The sequence below is a fragment of the Hermetia illucens genome, chromosome 1 (genome assembly GCF_905115235.1).
Source record: "Hermetia illucens chromosome 1, iHerIll2.2.curated.20191125, whole genome shotgun sequence".
NCBI lineage: Eukaryota > Metazoa > Arthropoda > Insecta > Diptera > Stratiomyidae > Hermetia > Hermetia illucens.
Window position 1 is genome coordinate 110,345,538 of NC_051849.1, and position 15,203 is coordinate 110,360,740.

Genomic DNA, 15,203 nt, shown 5'->3' on the forward strand with positions numbered 1-15,203 from the left:
CGCAGATACCAACAGCCAATGTCCCTTCTTTTTCTTCTAATTAATTATATCGTTTGATCAGGAAACTGAGACGACGAATTCAATACTACAATAACTTGGAAATGATTAATGTTTGGAGAAAACGAATTGAGTTCTTCCATGAATGTCATCAGTCTAATGAGGGAAATTCTCTCCATTCACCGAAATTAAGTCATTAACTATATCAATTATGGTTTGCTCTACCCTGTCCCAATCAGATGGCACTTTTGTGTCCTCGACCTCTCAAAGCACCACCTGTTTAGTGCATGAAATCACAAATTGGGGCTGTAGTCCTTAATTTCGGTACTGTGGAATCGTTGGCAGATTGATTTTGTCACGCACATTGTTGTGCTGTACTGCAATTTGCAAGTGCAGCGACAAACTCTGTAACAAGGAATTATATTTATAGGTGGGTCCCTGTGGTTCTCTAAGTGTACTGCCTTTGCTTCTTAATTTCATTCAAGAGCCTCTTTTTCTGGTCAACCCAGCTGGAATTAATGCCATCCTTTTTTACTCATACATAAATTAAATAACTACAAGCTTGTACTACGTCGATAATGGCTTTACCGGCAGGGGAACACCCGGCAGAGAGCAAAGAAAGGTTGGAACCGCTGACAAATCTGAGTTTTATGAAAAAAAAACTTGAAATAAAAATTGACAAATTTACTCTCCAGGGACATGAGCGAAGACAATAGCGCTGCATAACATACATCGGAATTGGAGGTACACAAACTTTAACTCAGTTGGAAAATGTCATCTGTGGCTGGGTATCTAAAGTTCCTCTCGCGAAATGTGGAAACTGAAACGCACATCGACATTTTGTTGCCTTCAATAAACTTCCATTAGCAGGTGATGGATAAATAAATAATAGACATGAACTTTGCTTTCTATAAAGGATGCGTGTATGAAGGCAAAACTTTTTGTTTTTTCCTGCGGAATCGAGGAAATACTGTGAGCGCCAAAATAAAGTGCGCAGCATTATTAATATATGTAATATAAATATTTATCTGCTCAATTCCGGCACTACAAAGTTGTTTAGAAAAATATTTCGATTTTTTGTAAGATGATATTGACCCATTAATAATTCAAATTCGAAGTTTTTAATTTATTCCACAACCAAAATGGAATATTCCGCGTATTAATAGGGTTGAAATAAAGGGTACAGTTGCTATATTAAAGTGTCGTCCCCATGTTTGCCCAGGTTTATGGAAAAGTCATAAGCGTATGGACAGGTTGTTTGGGGTGGTTGCTAGCGCTTGTTGGCAATCTGGCACGTCCACACACTCGCCAAGTCTCAATAAACAGCCGAATGAAAAATTTTGACTTATGTTTTGCAGTAACTTGCGGTAACACTAATCGATTGCAATTATTAGCTAAACTACGAACATTGTTGGTCTATTTAAAAAATGATAGAAAATGAATGCTATGAAGTACATAATCATCATCAGCGCCGCAACAACCGGTATCCGGTCTAGGGCTGTCTTAATAAGGAAATCCCGCCGAGGTGCACCAATTCGATATCCCTAAAAGTTGTGTGGCATCCTGACCTACACCATCGCTCCATCTCAGGCAGGGTCTGCCTCGTCTTCTTTTCCTACCATAAATGTTGCCCTTATAGACTTTCCGGGCTAGATCATCCTCAACCAACCATATTAACTGACCCGCCCAATGCAACCTGTTGAGCCGGATTTTATCCACAACCGGACGGTCGTGGTATCGCTTATAGATTTCGTCATTATGCAGGCTACAGAATCGTCCATCCTCATGTAGGGGGGCAACAATTCTTCGGAGGATTCTTCTCTCGAACGCGGCCAAGAGTCCGCAATTTTTCTTGTTAAAACCAAAGTCTCCGAAGATTACATGAAGACTCGGAAGATCATTGTCTTGTACAGTAAGGACTTTTACCCTATGGTGAGACATTTGAAGCGGAACAGTTTCTGTAAGCTGAAATAGGCTCTGTTGGTTGACAACAACCGTGCGCGGATTTCATCATCGTGGCTGTTATCGGTTGTGATTTTCGACCCTAGATAGAAGAAATTGTCAACGATTTCAAAGTTGTACTCTCCTATCCGTATTCTTCCTTTTTGACCAGTGCGGTTTGATGTTGTTGGTTGGTTGATTTTTGGTGCTGACGTTGTCACCACATACTTTGTCTTGCCTTCATTGACGGACAGCCCAAGATCTCGCACCGACTGCTCGATCTGGATGAAGGTAGTTTATATGTCTCGGGTCGTTCTTCCCATGATGTCAATATCGTCACCATAGGCCAGTTGTTGGGTGGACTTAAAGAGGATCGTACCTCTTGCATTTACATCAGATCACTTTCTCGAGGGCCAGGTTGAAGAGGACGCATGATAGCGCATCCCAAGTCGTAGACCGTTGTTGATGTCGAATGGTCTTGAGAGTGATCCTGCTACTTTTATCTGGCCTCGCACATTCGTCAGGGTCAGCCTAGTCAGTCTTATCAATTTTATCGGGATACCGAATTCTCTCATGGCGTAAAACGATGGCTGTGCTATCATAGGCGACCTTAAAGTCGATGAAGAGATGCAACTGATGCCCATATTCCAACAGTTTTTCCATCGCTTGCCGCAGAGAGAAAATCTGATCTGTTACTGATTTGCTTGGAGTGAACCTTCTTTAGTATTGGCCAATGGTGTTCTGGATGTATGGGGCGGGGGGCGGATAATATAGCGGCAAATATCTTATAGGTGGTACTCAGCAACGTGATACCTTTATAATTGCTGCACTGTGTGATATCTCCCTTTTTATGTATGAGACAGGTAATGCCTCGTTGCCAGTCATCAGGCATTGATTCTCTGTCCCACACGTTGAGCACAAGTTGATAAACTACTTGGTGTAATTGGTCACCTCCATATTTAGCCCATTTGGCTGTAATTCCATCGGCTCCTGGCGACTTATGATTTTTAAGCCGATGAATTGCACGGACTGTTTCTTCTATACTTGGTGGTGGCAGTATTTGTCCGTCGTCTTTAGTTGGCGGGACCTCCAACTCGCCGATGTTCGGTTGTTCAACAGTTCATCAAAGTACTCAACCCATCGTTCCAATGTGCGTTCTGTCGGAAATCAGATTTCCCCCTTTGTCTCGGCAGAATGAACATCGAGGTGTGTAAGGCTTCATCCTGTTGACTTGATGGTGAAATTTCCGCGCCTGGTGCGGTTACTCCCTGTACTTTTTGAGTTCACGGACCTATTATTTCTCCCAGGCTCCTTTTTTTTCATCTGTGAAATCGCTTCTCCGCTCACCGGAGTTCGAGATAAGTCTCCGCGCGTGCCCGCATCCTTTGAGAATGCAGCATTATCCGGTAGGCAGCATGTTTCGGTTCCGTAGCTAGCTTACATTCATCGTCAAACCAGCCCTTCCGACTCTTTCTGCGGGCGGGCCAAGTATGTTTGTGATTTATGATAACGTTCTATGAAGTACCGGGAGAGGTGAAATAGGATAGTATTTCTCAGCAATGCCGTAAAAAATTCAATAGAGTAACGAAGCGCGTTTTTAGCTAGATTGCCAAGGATTATTCTAGTGTCAAACGTGTAAAATATGGTATCATTTTAAAAGCCTTATAAAGGAGAAACTGTAAAAGCTATCCACTCAAAATTGTTCTTTACTACTAGCTCGAAAGTTTCATAGTTACAACAAACGGAAGGAGACGCGTGGGGTAGTACCCAGGTTTCCCAAGTGAATTGTAACCAATTCAGTAAAAATTTTAATTTAGTTTCAATATAATCCTACTGCTGGCACCCAAAAATGCGAATACATTTTGAATTTTGATATTTGGCAGGCTTTTGAACATGGTGGAGTCCATTTTTGCTGTATTTCATATTGGAAAAATTCACCCTAATTTCCAAAATTTACTATATTTATTTACTATTAGGTGCATGTAAAAAAATTGGATTGAATACGTCCATCAAATTTTCCTCTGTGCAACCACGTACAAGAAAAGCATAGTTTCAAAAAAAGCCTTTATTACTTCTACTACATATATGACAACCGTTCACCGTAAGCTTCGAAATATATTTATAGAATTAAAAAGAAAGTTAGCAGTTAGAAAATTTTATACTAGAATAGCTTCTCAATGAAGGACTAAACTAAGGAAGTCGTAAGTATCTCTTCGTCCTTCAACATGAAGGCAGCCCATACACTTGCTTCAGTTCAGATTTTATTTCAAAGGCGTTAGATAGCTAGTTATTTACTTTGACTTACGTAAATGATGCCGTATGCTTCTAGATGTCTTGGATAACTGTGGTAAACTAGATTAGACAAGAGTACAGACGGCTGGTATAAAAGAATTAGTAGTTAGGATTATTAGAAATGTTTTGATCAAGTCATGTCTTTTCTTTCTTTATTCTGAAATTGATGCTCGTATAATATCGGTGAAAGTTTTCCATGTTGTCCCTGTTATCTTGATAAATGCAGGCACATTTGTTCTCTTGCATGTTTTGAGATTTTTCCATTTTAATTTCTGTATTGGTATATACTAACCACATATCACTAGTGGATAGCATTTGATAATCGTAACTACTACGTTGTTGGGAGCCCCTATCTTATGTTTCATAAAAGTGAAAACCCATACTCCCAAGTTCTGTAACTATAATTAAAGTCTTAAATTTGCGCGTAGATTAAGGGGGTCATCCCGTGTGTCGGGTTGGAGAAATCGATTTTTTTTTTTTTGCATGAATTGTATCTATATATAGTGGACAATATGTGGGGAAAGGGATTTTCCGATATTCCGAGTCCTTCAGAAATTACAGAGTTAAATATGTAAGGAGTTTGCAGCTGCGGCTAGAGTACTCGATGAGAAAGAGCATCGAATCTTGTTTTACCTGTTAGTTTTTTACCTGAGCCTTATAAATTTGAACACAGGTATAAATATAAAAAGATGGAAAACCAATCAATTGTGTAAACTTATTTGCTGTTTGTAATAAAAAGGATAATCGAGTCTAGAGTGAGCACTGAAAGGCTTTCAAGTTATACTCAGTTATATTTTGTTGTAAGTATTGTGCTGTTTGTGTGTTCAGTGATTTTTTTAAATGGATCGTACGAAGGGAGATCGCTTTAACGTTCAACGTCATGCTCGTACTAACAAACGAGTATTTTATGGGAATCGATACTTATCAGAGAAGAAAAAGGACTTCGCATCAGCAAAGAAACTTTTAGCAAGCACGAACATGGATGTTCGAATTGCGACAAGTTTTGCATATTGTATATTGGATTTTGCTAGAGTTTTCTCCGGTATTTCTGCAAATTTCTGCAAATAATAAAATATACGTGGTAGTAAAAAAGGAATGCGTAGGACATGTCGAGAAAAGAATGGGAACGCGGCTTAGAAATGCAAAGAAGAATCGCAAAGGCATTGGTGGAAAAGGGGCTGGAAAACTTACTGATAAGGACCTCACTACATTTTTTGGGCTGGCTATTCGTTGACACGCAAATTTGATAGAAGGAATGAAGCAAGAAATTTGGGAAACTTTCTTCCATAAATGTTCTACAGACGAAAATCCCCAGCATCAAAATTGTCCAGCAGGCGAGGACAGTTGGTGCGAATGGCGCAAAGTGGAAGCTAAAGGAGAACTGGATAGTTTTCACCACGAGAAGGCACCTTTGACTGAAGAAGTTCAAACAGTCATCAAACCAATCTACGAAGATTTGCACGAGATGATCTCTTCAACAGATGTTTAGGAGCAGAGACCCAGAATAACAATGAGTCGTTAAATGCATTGATCTGGACTTTCGCTCCTAAACACCTTCATTCTGGGGCCAAGGTCGTAGAAATAGTCACTTTTCTGGCTGTAATTATTTTCAATGAAGGATTCAGTGGCATTCTCAAAATCCTAGTGACAATGGGATGTCAAGTTGGTCACATATGTCAGGTTTATGCCGACCGCCGTAATGAAGCGCGAATTTGGCGGTCCGAACGACGATCGACTGACCTCGCTAAAAGAGCCAGAATTGAAACCAGAGAGCAACAATCGGCCTTACAACAATTTTGGTGAAGAAACGGAGGGTGCTCTTTATGGACCAGGTATAGCAGATTGATGGTGAGCTAAAATTTTACTGTTGATAATCACATTTAAATTTTCAAATGCGTTTTTCTCGAAACTGCATCTTGAAAATCGGCTGCCACCATAGCTCAAAATCTATCCAACCAAATTCTTTGAAATTTTCATGGCTTCTTTAGTACATATTTCTACGGTCCGCAAACTAGGATAATTGCAATCGGACCAGTAGTTTTTTTTTACTCATAAAACAAGCCGTAAAAAAACACCAAAATTCAAAAAATTAAGTTTAAAAGCCCACCAAAAATTTACCTTTTAATATTTTCTAATTATCCTAGTTTGCGGACCGTGGAATATTGTCCACATTAAAATGCCGTTTAGTTTTTTTCCCTCAGATGAACACAGCGCCCTCCAGCGTGGCAGCAGAAAAACACCTTTTTTTGGAGATGGGTGCATAAATTAACACGTATTCCAAAAATTAGCTATGAAATCAAGCTGAAAAATTTATCACATATACTAGAGATATCAATAAACATATGGTGAAAAAATCACGTCTCTATCTTTATCCAGTCCTTCAAAATAATTTTTCAAAAAAAGGCAAAAAAAACGGCCTTCACACGGGATGACCCCCTTAAGGATGATGCAGAAATATAATGAGATCCAAGGGAAAGTTGCGCAGGAAGCCTTAAGTACATTGATTGGCAATATGATTTGGCTTTTATTTGGAGGTGCATATCCTCACATTATGATGACTAACCATGTCGTCCACAAGAGCCTGAATTTCACCACGTGCTCAACGGTTGAGAATCGTGGGGAAATGCTTTCCACGTCTTAAACTACTTATCATAGTGGACGAATAGTCCACTATTAATGTGGCCAATACCTTGATTTGCCCCAGAGAAGTAAGCACGGAATGAGAGTTTTGTTTCGCCCATCCGAATACAACTATTGCTGATCGCGATGTTTCCTGTGAGTTTCAACCCAAATGCCCTTCTGGCGGAACAGCGCGCGCTTACGATGAGCCAATGGAAATCTCCAAACCCAACACTATTGTCATTATGACTATGTTTTCCCATCATATGTTCGAGGAAAGTCTTATTGGACTCTTGGACTTTGGTGTTCAAAGCACCTATGACAACATCTCTCCTGGATTACGCTGAGTTGCTCATAGAGAGCTTCTATGAGGTTGTCGCACCTAATATTCTGTCTGATGAAAGTTCTTAGGTTTCAGCTGGTTACAATGACACAGTATCAAAAGAGGGTGGGAAGTAATACCAAGAGTTCCATCTTAGTTCGTTTGATCCCAGAATATCCTAAAGGGAGGCCAGCCAAAGTAATGTGTCAAGCTGGGGTATTTGATAGGTAGCATCCGTACATGCAAATAAATTGCTTGCTCTTATTTATCAATTCTTGATGCAAAAAGCCAAATTTCTTTCTTTGTTGCTTTCGCTGAATAGGAACTGGCCATTCGATGGACTTTATGATAAATATCTATAAAACACAAAATTTCATTTTCCATACTTTAACGCGACTGGGACTGGACATTAAAGAGTTATTGTGAACTTTAATGAGATCAATTATCTAATCCCTACTAGTATCTTAATTTGAACAGGTTTCAATAAGTGGGTACGGCTTTATTCTCGGCTTCATGCATCGATTGCATTTGCCTCTTCTGCAACGATCAACCTATATTGAATCTGCCCCTCCATACGGTTGACTGCATTTCAATTCTCCTCGCATGCAAGCAATTAAGATTTCCAGTGCTACTCCTCCCAATGTCTTCTCTAGGCTCTTCTTTTTCTTTGCGAATGAAGGATAATGGAAAAAGCCATACTCCGGGTTCTCCAGATTATCACCATGCATTCTCTGAGTCCGGTCGTTGGCTGTCAATTGAGCCTATTTCTTATCATAGGGTCAAAGCTCTTACTACGATTTTGCTAGTCCTTATGAATTCCTTGGAAACTTGGGATCTTATCAAGAAATATTGTGAACTCTTGGCCGCATTCTAGAGAAGAATCCTCCGAAGAATTTTCGACCCTCTACATCAGGAGACCGTGCCTGAGCTGGGGAGATGACGTAAGTCAGGACGTCAGATAGATTTTAGGGATATCAAATTGAGGATTGCGTGTTTGGAGTTACTTACTTAAGCAGGCCTAGATCGAATACCGGTTGTTGCGCTGTTGATGATGATGTTCTCTGAGTCCACACCTTGATGCCGTCGGGCAATGCGTGGGTCCGTTGACGGTTCTCCGCCCGTTCCCACCACTATTGCCACCTGCGAACGATTCTTTTTTTTTCGGCGATTTTCACATGCTGATCAGTGGAAGAAATTATAAATGCGTGTCATCTTGTCGGCCAAAATGTTCATCGAAACCAATCCGCGGCTGCCGCGTCTGATAAGGTTCTGAGCCCGCAATGCACTCTTGAGGCGGTTCTCCTATAAACTGCGGACGCCTTTGATCATTGCATGTGGTATCCAATTCTTTTGGCTAAACTAACGCTGCCTGGAGCAGTATAGAGCACAAAATTCTAGCTATAAACAGCCTATGGGTGCATCGCAGGTTGGCAACAATTGGTAGTTTCCTTACAGGGCCATGCACGCAAATGTTACCTGAAGTTCAATCTCGCATCTACCATCCAACATATTTAGTGCAGGTTTTGAAGTGATGATATTGCCTGAGTCTATTGTCTGTGTCGAAATAAAGCATTCTACTTGTTAGATAGCTGTCGACAAGCGCAATTAAGTAACTGGGTACACCAGTCGCCGCCAAAGCCTTCCTTATATTCCTATCAATCTTTGACGGTTGATTTGGCTAGTAGGTGCGGATCCACGCATTGATTTAAAGGCACGTAAAGTTTCGTGCAATGACATGTGACAATCCCAAGCCGGAGTAGTACAGAAGCGTGCAAGCACGTTTTGTCGAACAGATGCTGGAATTTGGTTAAGATGAAATATCCAATGTCAGTGTAGCCCTGACAACGATGGAGGTACATGCTTAGGAATCATGGCACTTTCACGATGGAGGTACATGTTTAGGAATCATGGCTCACTTGCAGGTTGTCACCAAATTGAGTGGTGAAATTAATTTTACTTGATGCCACGCTAATTTGAGGCAAGCATTGTATAGACTACATTGTTTTTGTTTTGTTTTCAAATTCATTTTTATTTTCAAGAAATAGGTAACAATAATAAAGAAGTCGGGAAACCGGAAGCTTGACGCTTCAGGTATAAAAGGTTTTGTGTATTCCTATGTGAGGAGCATAACGTATTTCTCCGTTGGCTTATAGCATTGACCCGAGATATTGAAATCGCTCAGTTCTGGGCAGGTTACTTCCGTTGCCAGAACTGAGCGATTTAAATATCTGGAAGGGCAGGTTACTGCCATTGCCAGAACTCAGCGATTTCAATATCTCGAGTCAATGCTATCAGCCAATGGAGAACTGCGTAATGAAATTGTTTCACACATTAACGCAACCTGGATGAAGTGGCATTCCCCAACTGGTGTTCTTTGTGATCGACGTATCAGCGCACGTCCCGAATCTAAAATTTACTTCAATGTCGTCCGTCTGCCGCTTTCTATAGTTCTGAGTGTTGGCTGACTATAAAGGACAATGAACGGCGTCTTGCGGTAATGCGGACGAAGATGTTGTATTGCACTGGTGGCGTGAGACGTTTTGATTACGTCTGAAATGAGAATATCCGCGATCGATATGGGTTTGCATCGATCGTAGAAAAACTGCAAGAGAGGCGTTTTCGATGGCGTGGTCACGTAATTCACGCTAACGACAATTCAACAACCAGTATTGGTCAGAACATCGAAAGCAATGGCATGCCGGCCAAAACAATGGTGGGTTGATATGCTGGATCGGGATTTAAAGGTCTCGCGATTACATCCTGATCAGGCATTTGATAATTTTATTTTTATTTTTATTTTTAATTTTTAAAATGACGAAACCGATCACCACGAGCCGACCCCGCTTGTGAACTGAAGGCCGAAGAAAAAGAAAAAGATGTGAGGAGCGAAGAGTGCACGACAGCTCCGTGTTATATAGCTAAAAATTCAATTGCCCTCTATTTTCTAGAAAGCGATTTAAATAAATCGTTTGATGGAAACGCCTGTGTTGATAATGGTCAACCTCATAAGCTTCACACTCTGAGTTTAATATTATTAGCAAATGCCAACAATTTAACCAACATCAAATATAAACAAGTCGGAATACCGGAAGCTCGCGCTTCGGGTATAAAGGTTTTGTGTTCATCTTATGTAAGAAATTTCAACGCACATTTTTCTATCCGTATATAGCTACAAATCCAACATATTCCTTCATATTTTTCCAAACTACGAGATAAACGTACACATTACAGCCATACATATTACGCTCACCCTAAACAAACAAACTGCCTACTTCCGAATACTGTACATATATGTGAACGTATATAAATTGATCGTACCCATATTTCCGATTTACATCTTATATCTATCTGCCATTAGCACGCATATACTATATACCTACATACACACATGTCTGGTTGACAAATAACCAAAAAACTAAAACAAAATAATTCTCTGGGACCCAATTCATAAGAACTCATTTCGTTGAGGTATTGAAGAGTTGATATGTGATGATGACGTCATGCAGGTTGTAGAGTGCACGAAATTCACCAAAAATTGTAAAGTTGTTAATAATAGTTGAATTTTCTTCAAACTTGACCAAATTGCCACATTTTGTACTTCTGGGATGAACATAAGGGGGGTGCCAGGTAAATTTCTAAAATATGGAAATATACTATTATTAACTTTATTTGTCCAGATATCGGAACCGGATATATTTTGAGGCCTATATTTCGTAGAGATGCACCACTGCGATTTTTTTCAGATTTTTCGGTTGGATAAGTTCTGAGAACGAGACCTGTTACACTTTTTGGTGGTAATATTTTGAGCCCCCACTCCCTAATGTTTCACTCAATATCAAATATTGAACCAGTTTAGAAAACTACTAATCCAGACCTTTCATTTGATACGCCACATGGCTACATTCTGTGAAAAAAAAATTGCACCCTCCATTCACATGTAAATTTAACACAAGATGGCGCCACTTACTGCATGTAAAGGGAACACTAGATTACATACTGTCACTAATTTTCGTTACAATCGGTCTAGCCGTTTCCGAAAAAATCGGGTGTGACAGACAGACAGACAGACGGGCAGACGGACAGACAGACACCGTCTCGATTCTAATAAGGTTTTGTTTCACAAAAAATCTTAAAAAGGGCTAAGGAGAATTAGATTCTTCTTGAATGGAATTTTAATATTTGACTCGAATTTCAATTATTCTCGTTAATTATGACGTCAGCATCTTATTTGTATGGCTTAGGATGGTGTTAAGTAGCACGAAACTGTTTGAAGTTTGAACTTCTATAACTTTGACACTAATAGGTGGATTATCATTGAACGTGGCATGTGTATGCACGAGACTGTCCTCTATGCCGGTGCAAAATTTAGTACACCTAGGATGAACTTAAGAAGTTTTTTAGTCAATTTCTAAAAGTTGATACTATACTATTAGTAAATTTATTTGAGCAGATACCGGAATGAGACAACTCTCGAAGATTAGATTTCACATAAGTGTTTTACACAAAACCTTAAAAAGGGCTGCAGATAAATAGATTCTTCGTAAATGCGACTTTAATATTTCAGGCGAATGTCAATTATTCCGGGTAATTTTGACGTCAGCATCAGATTTGCATGGCTTTAGAAGCAGGAAATTCGCGCGAAATTGCTTAGTTTGAACTGCTATAACTTTGGCGTTAATTGCCAAATTTCCACGAAATTTAGCACGTATATACGAAATATTGTCCTCTATGCTGTTTTGAGGCCTAGATTTCATCTAGGTGGACCACCCAGATTTTTTTTCGGATTTTTAGGTTGGGCAGATTCCGAAAATGGGACCTGTCTCACTTTAAGTGCGGACATTTTGACTCCTTACTCACGCACTTTGCAATTTATGCCAAAACCAATATCAGTTTCAGAAAGTACAAATCGAGGCCTTTCATTTGATATCCGGTGAAAAACATTTTTGAATCCCCCCTTTGCATGTATGGGGAGCTTAAACTCCACCTAAATTTGTCCCACTCGCTGTATGCGTAGGATTTCATAGTTCCCATCTGTCCACCAAATTTCGTTCGGATCGGTTTAGCCGTTTTGGAGAAAAATGCGTGTGACAGACAGACCGACAGACAGACAGACATTGAATCGATTTTAATAAGGTTTTGTTTTACACAAAACCTTAAAAATGAACAAAAACAATTTCTTAAACTAATAAAAGTAACTTAAAGCTAATCGTCACTGTGGGTTCTCAACATTTTCTGATGACGGTTTACAGATAGAGAAGAGAATGTAAGAAACAAATATGTAATTTTACAAAAATCTTTTGGCCTTAGTGGCAAATAAAGAAATATAAAAGTAAAAATAAATGTTTAATCGCTTAGAAAGATACTTCTAACTTAAATTACTGCTCCCAAAACTATCATAATTAAAACTATTCACTTAATCTAATCAATCATTTATTCAAAACTGATACAAAAATGTTTTTAAATCCGAAAAAAACTAGTTCAGACTTAAAGCTATTATAAATTACTATACATATTTGCTCTTACGGTTAATAGAATAGAATAGAATTTAAAAAGAAAAAATAATCTTCACTTTTGCTTTTCTTTTTTAGTTTTATTTATTTGTAAAAGAGAAATATTTTTTTTTGGTTTTTTTTTTTGCTCTATATATTTTTTTCTCGTTTTATTGCAATAACAATATCCATAGTTGTAATATTAACAAAGAGACAATATGTATCTATTTACAAAGGCCCAACCAAGCCACAAATGGCAGAGCTGAGCAACCAGCAGTACCAGGATTTCTCCTTTTCAGCCCGCTTAATATCAATTGCTCTCGCTCTGGAGTATTTTCAGTCTGATTCCGGAGCCCCCACAGTCAAGTTTGGGGGACATTCTATCCTTTTGTCTATCTGGATCACCGGCAGAATCAAAAATTAGACCATTCCTGTCAAGATACACGAACGCCTGCCATGAGAGTTTTCTCGAAATACCCATCATTTGGGTAGAACTCTTTTCTCCCCATGCGAAACGGATCGCACTTTATGATTCCTAATCAATCTGACGATAACTGTGTCGACTCTCGGCAGAGCAGCAGCTGTATATATCACCTAATTGTTCATAATTTGACGAAGCAGCCCTATTAAGCCCCGTGCAAGCTCGCAGACATTTCCTTTCAAAGATCCTACTTTTCTTCATTTGGCTAACTCTCAAATTAAACCAGATAGGACATCCGTAGGTGAGCACCGGTCTGACCAAGTAAGATAGCAAATAATGTTAAGCTTCGGGCTAAGATGTGGAGCATAAAAGAGTGCTCGAAAAGACATTTCTCTTCAGCGCGACTTTAACGTGATCGTTAAATTGGAGACACTCGTCAAGACGCACACTCAGGTATCAAACGCACTAATGCAAAAATATCTCCAATTCCTTTTCAAGTTCCTACTGGTGTACGCCACGGAATTCCGATACAGAATCGTTTCACACTTTTGCGCATTGATTTTCATCCGCCAGCTATCGATTAAGTTAATCACACCTGGCTAAATAGATGCTCTACAATTAAACACAAGGAAAAGAAGAGGGCGAAGGAATGAAATGATTTGATACAATTATGTAGGTTAGACCACTCGCTTTTGAAAGTATGCAATATGAAAAAAGTTGTAACCAAATTCTTAAAAAAATATGAACAAGAAAAAATATAAAAATAAGCGAAAAGGACTTATTAGCACTGATGGAGGGAACAAGTGGTTCCCGAAATACCGGCATTTGCAAGATTAATAATAAATCACATGCGAATAGAAAAATGCAAGTTTTAATTATTTCAAATAATTAAATTGCCAGAAACACCGCGAAATTACATTTAGATAAGCAAAAAGGCGTTCAATCCGTATCGCTGACAGTCTTGGGCTTGAAAAGTTGTTGATTAATAGTTTTCTAAAAAGCAGCAGGATTTTCAAGTAATTTTCTCAGCGCTCTTTTCTTTTCCGTAATTATGCTAAAATCCTTACGCACTCCTTAAGGAAAGTTTTTGACTTAGATATTCAAGGCTAGCCGTTTAGGATTCCAATGGGATGCCATATAAAACTGTCCCGATTGAGATAATTAATGGAAGCTACGCATACAAAACATCAGCAAACAGATCTGTAGAGAGCAGAGAGGACACATAATCGGCAAGGGAGTACGATGATTCGATTCCGTTAGTTAAACAAAGTGTTGATGTATCGGGCACCACCCTTGTATATTCGAGAGCAGGACATAGGTTCCCTTAAATCCTCTGAAGAGACAAGGCACCGTTCAGGGCTTCAATGATATTCGAAATTAATCATTGCTACGTGGTATGTCAGTCATATGCCATATAGTAGAAAAGGATCGAGTGAAGTGGTGAAATGATATTTGCGTGTTATATAAATGACATGATGATGCTAGTGTATCATCGTAGTATCCCCATGAAAGCCATTTCCTGTGTTCATTATATGGCTCAATGGCTTATGATTAATTTGCTTAGATGATTGCCAGTTACGTATAATCGAACATTCACATATAAGTGAGCCCTTAAAGTTATTTGTGCTACCAAGCTGTTACTATACGGGTATATCCGAATTTGCCGAATGTGACTAAGCAAAGTGGATACGAAGGGTCAGTATTTCATGTAATCCCTGAATAATATGAAATGCTATGGGTTGGTAACAATATACTGTGGATCTGATTCAAAGTTGCTGAAGAGGTTGGAGAAAGATTGCTTCATATGCCGGATGATTTTGCGAGGAGAAAGTCGTACAAGCACATTAAATATTAATATGTGAGAAGTCAAGGACCCGATAAGAACAAGCAGGACGGGTTTGGTGGTGAATCGAGTAAGGTTTCATGGAATTTCTTTCTTTTCCTGTAGAGGGGAAGATATCAGTAGACAAAAAGGTATACCTGCAGATGTACATATATTGCAGCTAGCAGACATATTGTAACAAAAATCTATCTTGTCATTTTAAAACCACTTTTTTATCCAAAATATTAAAAGTCCTCATCTTCCTCTTTTGAGCTATAATCTGATGTTATTTGTTGATTT

At 39.2% G+C, this 15,203-nt stretch overlaps 1 protein-coding gene across 1 annotated transcript in view; it reads right to left on the bottom strand.

Annotated features, from left to right (window-relative positions):
* LOC119661658 (5-hydroxytryptamine receptor) overlaps positions 1–15,203 on the bottom strand; it is a 634,419-nt gene that overhangs the window by 133,090 nt on the left and 486,126 nt on the right.